At 41.2% G+C, this 13,023-nt stretch overlaps 1 protein-coding gene across 8 annotated transcripts in view; it reads left to right on the top strand.

Moving 5' to 3' along the window:
* TSPAN4 (tetraspanin 4) overlaps positions 1-13,023 on the top strand; it is a 755,262-nt gene that overhangs the window by 187,620 nt on the left and 554,619 nt on the right. For 2 of the 8 annotated variants that reach the window (XM_073554363.1, XM_073554359.1), the window contains exon 3: positions 508-626. The exons of the other annotated variants lie outside the window; for them this stretch is intronic. The gene's annotated coding sequence lies outside the window, so the exon portion shown is untranslated. The remainder of the gene's footprint in view (positions 1-507; positions 627-13,023) is intronic. 8 annotated transcript variants of the gene reach the window in all.

Genomic DNA, 13,023 nt, shown 5'->3' with positions numbered 1-13,023 from the left:
TAAGTGAAAGCTTTAGGGTGTGTGCACACGGTGCGGATTTTGCTGCAGATCTGCAAGCATTGTACAGTACTATGTTAGCCAATGACTTTTAAAAACCGCAGTGCACATGCTGCGGATTTTTCTGCGCGGATTCGCTGCGGTTTTAAATCCGCAGCATGTCAAATCTTTCTGCGAATACCGCAGCGGTTTGGCACCTGTTCCATTGTCCAGGCGTCAAAACGCAGGGTAAAGTCACAGGCAAATCCGCAGGTAAACCGCAGGTCATTTTACCTGCGGATTTACCTGCAACTCCGCGCAGAAAAATCTGCAGCTCAATCTGCACTGTGTGCACTCACCCTTAGAAGGCAAAAGGTTGAAAATTGTTCATATGACCAAGTTAAAATAATGTTTTTAAATCAATATGACATACATTTCAGTAAGGAAAGATGTGTGACATGTAGCTCAGGAGAGCAGATTGACAGCCATTAAATGTCTCACACTAGTAATGTCCCCTTTCTTTTAAAACAGGCTCAGGAGGCAGATTCTCGGTGAGATCTATGTCCGGCCCATAGAGCTTAACAGCTCATTTACATATTAAGAAAAACGCTGATTTCTCTGAAATAAGACATCAGATTGCAGATATCAAGGTATCTTTTGTATTCATCTTCCTTTGACCTACATGCCCATATAGACGCCTTAGGAGAGTTGATCCTAATAACAGATTCCCTTTTAAAAATGAGTTAATCCATAAAGTTCAGCGATTATATCAGTTTGCATGGCCCGGAAGACCATGTTGAATCACTGTGATGTAACAGCTCTTATTTTAAAGTCCACGAAGTTTATCTGTTTACTCCAGCTCTCGTTTCTCCTAATCAATAACCATTAAGCTGCAGATATGGCCTCAAACGTAGCTCCAATATAAAGAGCTATTTAAAAATATTGATACAGTGGGATAATTATCTGATTCGGAGATGCTTTTATAATATTCTATTTCTTATGTTATTCAAGAGCAAAAGGGACAGGAGAATCAATGACATATGGCGCTGGATGCTTTAATTAAGGTTTCTACTACAAGATGACCTTGATTTTAGCACAGTCTAGATGAATGCCAAAGCAAAGGAAACACAAAACATAAGCAATTCCATTTTTTTTGCTACTGTAGTTTGGCCAACTTTTACTACATTGTAAATGTAGCACAAAAATGAGCGTACAGATTATGTTCTCTGCTAGAGCATATTAATTTATTCTGTCTGCTGCTGTTATGACTTTTGGCAGTTTCACGCCAAATCTGCAAATTTGGACACACCATTGACAGGGTGGGGTTTGGCTGAGGCTGCCCAACAAATTCTTTAAAAATTACACCACTTTAGTGACATAACTTACTCCAGAAATTTATTCCAGTCTCTGACTGGAACAACAGCACTGATAACTGGAGTAACAATGATAAGGCGCATACCAGTGATAAGATAGTCCTAATAAATTAAGTGGCACTTGTCTTTTTAAAGGGAATCTGTCACCCCTTTTTTTGAATATGAGCTGCCGGCACCGCCATCAGGAGCTTATCTACAGCATTCTGTAATGCTGTAGATAAGCCCCCGATGTAACCTGGAAGATAAGAAAATTATGCTCACCCTGGCGTCCGTTCCGGTCCGATCAGTGTCGTCGTCCGGTCTGGCGCCTCCCATCTTCATACGATGCTGTCCTGCAGTGCCCAGGCGCCGGGAGAGGTCCAGCGCCTGCGCACTGCAGTATTCTCCTGCGCCGGAGCCACGACGGGAAGGAAAGAAGAGGAAGGCATTGTATGAAGATGGGAGGCGCCGGAACGGACCGCGACACCCATTGGACCGGAACGGACGCCGGGGTGAGTATAATCTAACTCTTTTTTCTTATCTTTCAGGTTACATCGGGGGCTTATCTACAGCATTACAGAATGCCTTTGATGAACCCCTTAAAGACTGGCACATGAAACACCAGTTTTAATGAATCAGGACATAAATCTCTTATCATTTGGTCACTGTGAGGAGTGCTTAAAGCTAATGATGGCACTGCCGCTGACAACATGTGCAAAGTTGATAGAGTATATTTGTATGATGGCTGCACAATTCGTTGCTGTAGGAGGCAGACATCTGCTTCCCTTCCTTAGGATATGTACCTTCCATACATTGCAGTAGTAACTAGTTTGGTTTTAAATGTCCTGTGTTGGATGTTGGGTGCAGTTACTTTTGTTATCAATCTCAATGGAAAAAAAAACAATATTTACCATGTGCAGCTATTATGCTACATTCCCATAAGGCGTTTTTGGTAAGTTTTTACTTACTGGACGCAGACAATCTGCAACATCAAAAACTCACCAAAAGCTAATTTTGGGTTCATAGCCTTACTTGGATCTCTGCACCTAAAATTTGAATGGCAAAGGTACAAAAAATATATACCTGTATCTGAGGAGGCCATGCCTACCAGAATGGGGATGAGGGGACCATGCCTACCAGAATGGGGATGAGGGGACCATGCCTACCAGAATGGGGATGAGGGGACCATGCCTACCAGGATGGGGATGAGGGGACCATGCCTACCAGGATGGGGATGAGGGGACCATGCCTACTAGGATGGGGATGAGGCGACCATGCCTACCATTTTCAGACACACCCCCTGGGTGGATTTGTAGGTAACCAGAACCCGCCCATCTCTCTAGTTACCTGAAGACTTCTCCCTTACACTTAGAAACAACACCTCAGCAATGATATTGCTGATCACACATACACAAGTCTCCATCTCAAACCCACCCACTTTGAGATACATAACTATCCTTCAGGATTCTGCCACTCATTCGTTCTCTTGGGACATCCACACAGCGCCCCCTAGTGGACACAGTGCCCCCTAGTGGACACAGTGGTCATTACACCACAGAACATATATACCAGGATGGGGATGAAGGAACCATGCCTACCAGGATGGGGATGAGGGGACCATGCCTACAAGGATGGGGATGAGGGGACCATGCCTACCAGGATGGGGATGAGGGGAACATGCTTGCCAGGATTGAGATGAGGAGACCATGCGTATCAGGATGAGGGGACCATGTTTACCTGATTAGGGAACATATATATACCAGAATGAGGGATATTAGTACAGAATTGACCATATTTTTTGCTTAAATTTTTTTTCTATTTTTCCTCCTCTAAAGCCTGGGTGCATCTTATGGTCCAGTGCGTCTTATAGTCCGAAAAATACAGTATCTGTGACATGACTATTTCTCACATGTGACACATTTGTTGCAGACATATTTGTGACTGTATAAAAAAAGCAAAAAACAATGCACAAGCTTTGGAAACGAGCCCGATACAACTCTGGTACATGTCAGTCCTTGTGGATCAGTGTGCTATGAATCTGTAAGGCTCCGTTCCTATGATGAGCTTTTTTATGATTTTTTTTTTATATTGCTAATTTTCTGCAGCAATTCTGCGCCCATTACTTGCAATTTTTTTCTAAAATCTGCAACATCAAAAACTCACTAAATGTTCATCGTGGGAACGTAGCCTAATACAACGCCCGTAGAATTGTACAGATGCATAATTGCCTATGAGCCACTGTCATTAAATTTCGAGAATTTTTATTATTATCTACATCACCCACTGACGGCACACAGACTTCGTGAGATAAAGTTCTCCTAAAATCTGCCGCCTTTCATCATTTAGTGGAGTGTTTTGTTTTAATTTTATGATTCTTTCCCAAGCTGCATGATCTAGATTTATACACTCAGTCCTAACCACATCCTGCTCTCCCATTGAGAAATAACGTCCAATTTTCTAAGTCAGTCATTGATTTGAATTTTTGTCTTTGAGGGTCCATTTTGCTGTACCTAAATTGTCACTTTTACATCAGTCAATACAATATCCTCAAGGGGGACTTTAAATCTAATCGTTAAAATCTACATCTCAAACATGCAAAAATACATAGGAAGTTGAAAAACTGATCAATTTGTAGGAAGTGTTTGGAAACTGAAGTGCATGGAAGAATCATGGAGAAACTTTGAGAAACTCAATGACCAGGTTGTTCTTGGTCAGGTTGGAACCCAGGACCTCAGGGCTACAGGGCAACAATATTATTAAAAGAATAACTAAATGAAGGGTAGGGGGGTATTATTGTCTTATTATTGTTCACATAAATACTGAAAATTCTTTTGATTTTGAATACTGTACTGGTCCATTGTGCTGATTTCATACAACTGCACAAAGTCTGTTAGGCATTTTGATACAGATATACTGATTTTTTTTCGTGTTGGAGCGGTAGTTCGGGTTTGGAGAGTTGTTCTGGAGATTGATGCGTGGAGTTGGTTTGAGTGCTTATCCTTATCCTCACCTATTTGGTTTCTCCTACCTATCCCTCTCCATTGTCTTCTACTTTGTTGTTTTGTAAGTGTATTGGTATGATTGTAGTTTTCTTTTATCCCTTGTCTTGTCTGGTCTGGTTAGTGTAATCCTATTTGGTTCGCTCTTACACCTTCCTGGGCTTAGATAGGAGCATAGCAAGGTATGTGACCCCGATGTTTTCACCTTCCGGGGGATGGGGATAGACTAGGGCACCCCCACCCACAGTACCTAGTCACTGCGTGCCACAACCCCCTATAAACTAATAATGAATGAAGCACATGTGACTATTGCATAGTAGTGGTATTTAGCCCCTTACATCTGATTCAGCAGTAGTGAAACTTCTGCTCTTTAAACCAAGTAAGATACTTAACTGTCAGAGATAGCCAGGGACCCCGAGGAGAAGACAGAAGCAGTCCATAACCACTTCTGTCTTCTCTTTTCCAATGTACATGGCACTCATTGAATGCTATGTAATGAATAGAGCCAGCGGTATTATCACTGTCTCTATTGAATCTAGTGATGACGTGATTGTCAGGTATCTTCCTGGCATAGCGGAGCTGTTGGGTTTTGGTAGACCCAGATCAGCCCTGCCAGTGATTACACCTGTATTCTCCTGTAAATGGGGCTCCTATGAATACCCAAGTTAAAGCTGCTACATAAAACGAGAGTAAAAAATCATAACAGTCCCACAGAGGTAGCATAGTTTTGAAGGCTGAAGGAAGACCTTATGTCCATGTAGTTCAGCCTACTTTATGACTTCATATTGCCATGCTTTTAGATAATATATAGGTACAGACAGTAAGTAAAATGTCGCTACATTGGTGAAAGACATGAGAAGGAGAGATCACAGGCATGATATATGGCATGTGAATGGGCACGTCGTTGGAAAAAGAGACCATGTCACACCTAAAAAGATCAGTAAATCTTGGCAATATGATTAATAAATTGTAGTACAAAGGTATAAAACCCTTTTAAAAAGAAGAATTCTGTTTAAGAAGAGCTTGAAGCTTTCCCTCTGCGTCTCTCTGCCATGAAATGACTGTTGGCTTTTAGTGGGCACCGTGCATATGGTAGCGGCTGGAATATCTTGCCAATAGCGGGCTGCTGTTTAGCTTTTGAGCTCGATAATTGAAGTGCCTGTTAGTTGGCTGCAGTGTGATTGACCTGCTGTGAGACTTTATAGTGTTACTCAGGCTCCCTACTGGCGACTTTGTAACTTATTGCTTATAGATCCTGACGGTGCTCAGATGTCTTTGGTGTGGAAGTAATAAGCATTTCATGATGCGTGACTCACGTCCTCGAATACTTTATTTAACTTCTCATAGTTATGCAGCGCAGCTCCACAGCTGCTTACAAGTTGAGTGTAGGCAGTTTTGTGGTTGCCAGATTGCCCCTCTTTGCTTTAAACAACACCCCCCCCCCCCCCAAAAAAAAGCAAGCAGATGTCATTTCAGTATTATTGGAAAAATTCACATTTCTAAAATATAGCTACTATTGGGGAACACTGGGTATCAACTAGTATGGCTGCCATTATGACCTCCCTAGAAGTTGTCTGTCAGTGTACCAGGTCTTCTGGTTATGCATACATACATTCTTTTTGCTCCCATGTCGATGCATAAAGAGGAGAGGGATGGGAAAGTTGGTTACAACACATGATGCCCAATAATAGGAAAAAAGGGACAACTGTCCTGGCACACTAAAAGTGTTTTAAGGCTAAGGCACACTTTTTTTTTTTTTTTTTTGTATTTCAACACAAAAATAGTGCCATCCTTGTGTCCTCAATAAGTTTGATATGCCTGGCCAAACACCGTATCATGTCCCCACAGTACCCCACACACAGTATGATGCCCTCAAAGTACCCCTCACACACACTCTGATGTCCCCCAAAAGTATAATACCGAAGCATATAATCCCTGTTACACACTGTGATGCCACCATAGAGCTCCCACAAACTCGCTGGTTCCCTCATAGTGAAAACCACACACAATATGATGCACCCACAGTGCCTACCCCCACATACACACTATGTTTCCCCCGCAGTGCCCCCTCCCAGCATGGTGCCCCTCCACCTCATACTAGTAGTGTACTGGCTAATTAAAACAAATATTTACCATGATGAGCTGCTCTTTCCAACATGGGGCTCAGTGCAGGAGGCAGAATGTAGTGATGTCCTCTTATCTTCTGCACCATGCCAAACTCCAAACAACTTAGGTTGAATGGTGGAGCAGGGAGCTGAGCGCTCTCTGCTCCATCACTGCAATCAACCATATTTGTGCCTTCAGGAACCAGATACAGTTTAAGTTGGAGCATATCATAGACTTCTCAAATCTGGGATTATCATCCGAGATGGTTAAGTGATCGGAGGCATTACCTTCACCTCCAGAGCTCCAATTCACTGTTACTGTGCCTTTACCTTAATGGTGTCTATATGTGTGGCTTATGGTTAGGTATCGGGTCAGAGGGCATTGGGGTAACTGCCTCATGGCCACTATATTAGTTGTCACAATTCCTATATAGGGACTGTTGTTCTTCCTTTATATATAGTGAATAGTGCTCTCCATACAAAGCACACACTATATGAATAAATGACCTGATAATCCGTCCCTTTGAAGAAGGAACTTCTTGCAGTTTTACTTTCTTTTTAGTGCATTTGTTCCAATACATTGAGGTGCTGCACACAAGATGGCATTTATGGCTTTCAGCCCTAGCTCACCTTCTTGCAGTCTGGTATATTAATGTTGTAATTCATAACACAGGCCAGAAGATGGCGATGTTTCCTGGTGTATGTCTATTACTGGAACGCCAGACAGTGAGGATTTAGTGCAGGAATTTCACCTGCTCCTCCTCTGATAAATCACATTGCTGAGTGCCAGAAATGGATGAGAGCGTTTCGTCTGTATTAAGCCACTTCCAGTGAGCACCGTAACAAGGATTTAATATTAATTATCAACTCTCTGCCTTTCTAAGATGCATCGCCGTGGATGGTAATAAAGAATAAAACGAGGGTGCCAAAATTCTGATGCCATATGAGCTTGCAATCTATCCCAGCTAGCTTGCTGGCTTTTTTTATTAACCTGTATTACCCAGGAATAACTTTTACTAATGCTATATGTTTTAGTAATCTTGCATGCATAGTAAAACACATCACAAATTATTACGATCTGGAAAAAGAGAACATTGCTGAGAAGTAATGAATTCCCAGTTTATGGCGATATGCTAATTTGTTGCTTCCGCTCCATTTATTATTTGCACAGCTAGAAGGAATCTCTGCAGCGGTTCTCATCTTCCTGATGTGTGGCTCCATGTATCTATCTCCTGTCTGTTGCCATGTGTCTGTAACCTCAGTGACACGGCCTCGGTTCCTATGACCCATCCATCTTGGGCTTGTTTCAGATATGCGGATTCGGAGCTCGCTGCTCTTTTTTCTGCGCTGCCTTGTAGACCCTGTGTATCTATGGACAGCCTGACAATAAACTGCTGGCAGACGCCGCTATCTCGTTATCTAAATCGTAGGGCTGCTCTCAGCTTTTCCGCTCGCTTGGTTCCTTTGTACGCTGTTTTCTTTCTCGGTTGCGATAAAAGCTTTCACCGAGTGTTACATTTTTATCCCAGCAACACATAAGAAGGGGAATATTGCACAGAAATAGGATGGGAATAATGGAAAATGTATAATGGTACATTGGGGATGTTCACCAGGCGACCATTTCATCATGCAGAGTTGTGCGCCAGTTATTTGGGACTTTAATTGTGGTCATACTGGGGGCCAAAAAACATTGCCAGAATTTGAAAATGTATTAATAAATGGTGAGTTGCTATGAACATGGAGCTTTTACTTGCAATAATTCTTACATACGTGCTTCAATATGCTGAGAGTTTAAATAGTTGCCATGGTCATAACCTGATTTTTTTTTCTCCTTTGCACCTGCTTTGATTTCTGCCATTGTGTGCAGAATATAGGAAAGTTGTCAATGGATGTTTGCAATGATGTATGTCATATTGCTGCATAACATATAAGCAATCTGTTTCTTGGTTATTGCGGTATAAAGTTTCTGAATGACATCAATATCAAGTTATTAAAGTGGTTTTCCCAAAACAGTAAGTTAACCCGTATCGATAAAATGGAGGATAATGCACTGATCACTGTGGGTCCCATCGCTGGAACCCCAGACATCCTTATACTGGTGATTTGTAGAGCTCTACCTGTATAAAGCGCAGGTCAAGCTTGCGCACCTCCACTCTTTTTTTTTTTTTTTTTTTGTCTGTGGCAGCACTGGAAAAAGCTGAGCAATGTAATCCCATACTAGTGATCGGAAGCACTCTGTGAACAGCCGGATTCTTTAGCAGTGACCTTTTGTGGCTTACCCTCCTTGTGGAGTGTGTCAGTAACTGCCTTCTGGACATCTGTCAGGTCAGCAGTCTTCCCCATGAATGTGGAGCTACTGAAACAGACTATGGGACCTAGTTAAACACTTAGGAAGACTTTGCAGGTGTTTTTTGTTAATTATTCTAATTTACTGAGATAATGACTTTTGGGTTTTCATTGGCTGTAAGCCATAATCATCAACATTAACAGAAATAAACACGTGAAATAGATCACTGTGTTTGTAATGACTATATCATATGAGTTTCACTTTTTGCATTGATTAACAGAAATAAATTACCTTTTAAATTATACTCTAATTTTGTGAGAAGCACGTGTGTGTGTGTGTGTGTGTGTGTGTATATATATGTATATATACTGTGTATACGTATATACTGTATGTGTGTGTGTGTGTGTGTGTGTGTATATATATATATATATTTGCAGACGTCTCCCTGAATACTTTTTTTTTTCAGTGCTTTCAAGTGAATTTTTGTTCCTGCACACGGGATCATACCAACATGAATGTACATGGTGCAGAGCTCAGAGCTTTCATGTTAGTATGTAGCACTTTCAGATTTTCTTCTTGTGATTTTGTCTCCTTGGTCTACAAAGCTTTTCAGATACCTTTTCTGTTAGTCTAGTAAATAGATATTAAAATTCAGCACTGTCGGATCCATTCTCCATTTATTTTTGGCACAACCTGTGTTACAGACCTGCCCACATTTTATGCAAGTGTTTTATTTGATAATACTCTTGTCATTTTCTTTGAACTTCATCTGTCACCATTGATGCAACTAAATCTTGCACATTGCCTTTGAAGAAAACTTTTAGACAGATGTTAAAAATTACCGGGGTGTGATTTCCTGTACTTTTATGTTTGTTGAAGTATCAGAATATCCAGTGGTGTAACTAGAGACTGATGGGCCCTGGTGCAAGATTTGGACCAACTCCCTCCCACATCACACACACACCATCCTGAATAAATTATATATAATAGGTTTTTAAAGTAATTTTTTGTAATGTTTTTCTATACATTAAAGAACAGCGGCAAAACAAAGGACATACACCAGTATATAAATATATATATCCTGGTATATGTCCTGTTCTGTCGCTGTTCTTTAATGTATAAAAAAAAAATTACTAAACAAACTATTATACTCACCAGGGGCGTACATAGAAGTCTTGGGGCCCCATTGCAGAAGTTCGATGTATGCACACTCCATAGTCCTTCCTGTAGTATAATGCACCACCCATAGTTCTCCATATAGTATAATGCATACCATAGTCCTCCATATAATAATCTGCACAGTCCATAGTCCTCCATAAAGTAAAATGCACCTCCTAGTCATCCATTAAGTATAATTCACCTCCCATAGTCACCCATAAAGTGTAATGCATCTCCCATAGTCACTGACAAAGTATAATGCACAGCCCGTAGTCACCCATACAGTAAAATGCACAGTGCATAGACAGCCATAAAGTATAATGCACCTCCCATGGTCACCCATAAAGTATAATGCACAGCCCTTAGTCACCCATAAAGTATAATGCACCTCCCATAGTCGCCCATAAAGTGCTTCCTGACTTGTGCTCTAGTCCATGCTTCTGCAGTTATATTGATTCCTCCTGTTTTCTGACCTCAGCTTGTAATTGTTGTTTTATGACTCTGTTCCTGACATGACCTCTCAACTCTGACCCTGCTTGGCTATCCTTCCTGCCTCTGGTTCGATTCTTCCAATGGCAGCCCTTACATGGGAACAGTTCACTGGATTAAAGCAGGGGTGCACAACTTTTTTTGGTCAAAGGGCCACGCTGCCATAGTGAACCAAATTTAAGGGCAACAAAAATATTTAAAGGGGTACTTACATGAGTACATTACCAGAACCACTGTTAGTACATTAATACATCACCAGAACCAAGCTTTAAGTATTTGAGTATGATTTGGAGAGTTTCTGCTCCCCCCAAAAAACAGTGTGAACACATGCTAACTTTAACTGAGTTTTGGAGCAGAAACTTGTCAAAACCTCCTCCACAGTCTCAAAGATTTGACATAGCCATGAAGCACGTTATGGATTGCTACATATGTACAAGATCAGAACCACTGTCGGCACATTAGTTCGTCGCCAATAACACCATCAGTACATGAATGCAGCGCCAGAACATAGTCAGTAAATAAATGTAGCATCAAAATCACCAACAATACATGAATGCAGCACAAGAACCACTTTGAGTGCATGAAAACCGCATCAGAACAGCCATCAGTAGATGGATTCAACACCAGAACCACTGTCAGTAAATGAATGTGGTGTCAGAAATGTCAGTACATGAATGTGGTGTCAGAACCATCGTCAGTACATGAATGTGGCACCAGAACCACCCAAAGTACCGTACATGAATGCAGGGCCAGAAATATCAGTACGTGAATGCAGCATGTAAACGACCATCAGTACTTGTAAACAGCACAACTCTTAGTACAAGACTAATTCCAATGTCATGACAGCCACATGTACAATTGTATTGCATGAACCTACAACTCCCAGTATGTCCTTAGCAATGGTTAGGAGTTGCTGTTACCAGTCATCATCAGACTGCGGACCATAAAGGAACCACAGTACTGATGAAATTCATGCAGTATCACAAATAAGCATTTACATCCAGGTACCTTATAGGTGACATGTTTTCTTATTTGGAGTTGTTCTTCTTTTGTTGTCCAGACAACATGATGAGATTTCATGCCCAAAGCTTGTCTCTGCACCCCTTTTCCATCTTCAGGAGCACTTCCTGATATGGGTCCCTTAAAAATAAAGGTATCATTATACTGTCCAATAAATAAAAATATCTTCTTCCCTGCACCCCTGTAAAAATAATTGCCCCTCATTGTGCTTCCTGCAGAAGATATTTTCCTAAACTGCCCTTTTTCCAAATATCCCCCCACATTGCCCCTCTCCATAATATTTCCCCCACACTGCCTCACACCATAATATTCCCCCCACTGCCTCACACCATAATATTCCCCCCACACTGCCTCTCAACAAAATATCACCCTAAACTGTCCCTTTCTATATCTCTCCCACACAGCCTTTATTCATAATGTTCTCGCTGCCCCTTGCTATACTATGCCCCCTACTATACTTTGCCCCCTTTAACAATCTGCCAGTTGACCCATATTGTCCCCCAATTGCTCCTCCTCTATAGTGAAAGCATGTTTTGTTTTTAGCTCCTCCATGGAGCACTTACTAGTGCACGATGTTTCCTCTGCCTATACGGCCCCGGAGCCGGCAGCAGTGTAATGATGCCGGCAGCATGTTGACCTCATCATGCCACTGCATGTCAGGCGCGGCTTACGGGCACTCTTCTACCCTTGTCCAGGCAACACAGTGTTGAAATGTATTCATGTCTGAATGGACCCATTCACGGCTCTTGGCTAAGTTTCCACAAATCCCACAAAACCCATTTTTTAAATATTAGCCTTTATTATAGCTGAAAAGTAAATAGAAAATAAACGTCTGAAATTTTTACTGCCCAGAATACCACCAAACCTCTGCACCCCACTGCCAAATAATGCCATGTACCTATAGCGGTATGATGCAGTACAGTCCCATATTTAATATTTTGTACTGAAAGTGATATGAATACATTACACATTGCCTAAAAGACTTAATAGAAGTAATCATATCTATTTACATTAAAAAATGATCGTACATTCCTCTCCCCCTTGACTTCGGTAGCTAAAATTGCTTTACCGATTGCAGGATGGAAATTTAATTCCAGTAATATGAAGAAACAAATATATAAATAAAGGTTTTAATTAGAAAAAATGGTGATGAACAGAGAAAAAAAAAAAAAACTTATTCTGTGAAATCATCAAGTCATAAAAAGGATGGAAATAATACAGTAAACCCGACCGACACGTAATCTGCTCTGCCATGGAGTTCTATTTAAATGTAAATTAAGCGTGGAGAGGGTTGTCTCTTTTCTTAATAGAATTTTTGGCGGAGCAGAGCAGAAGTACGGGTGGCCTCCCTTCTGGAAATGGGAATCATCTTAAGACAGGCAAACAGCCATCCTGTTACCTTCTTGGGCTTGTAAAAAAAAAAAATCTGTGTGCAGTCACCGTGAAACTATATGTTGTTATTTAGAGGTCTTGTCAATGTGTAAGTGCGAATCATTTCCATATAACCTAGCACAAGGATGGGTATATACCACAGATACAATTACAAGAACATCATTCTTGAATTTCATTCCAGGAATTTCTTATTTAAAGGGAATACATGGTGACATTGCAACCCCCCCCCCTCCTTCATGAGACAA

The sequence above is a fragment of the Dendrobates tinctorius genome, unplaced genomic scaffold (assembly GCF_039654945.1).
Source record: "Dendrobates tinctorius isolate UK_male_01 unplaced genomic scaffold, ASM3965494v1 ptg000211l, whole genome shotgun sequence".
Classification (NCBI taxonomy): Eukaryota; Metazoa; Chordata; class Amphibia; order Anura; family Dendrobatidae; genus Dendrobates; species Dendrobates tinctorius.
Note: the sequence above shows the minus strand (reverse complement) of the source record. Positions and strands in the feature narration are given on the sequence as shown.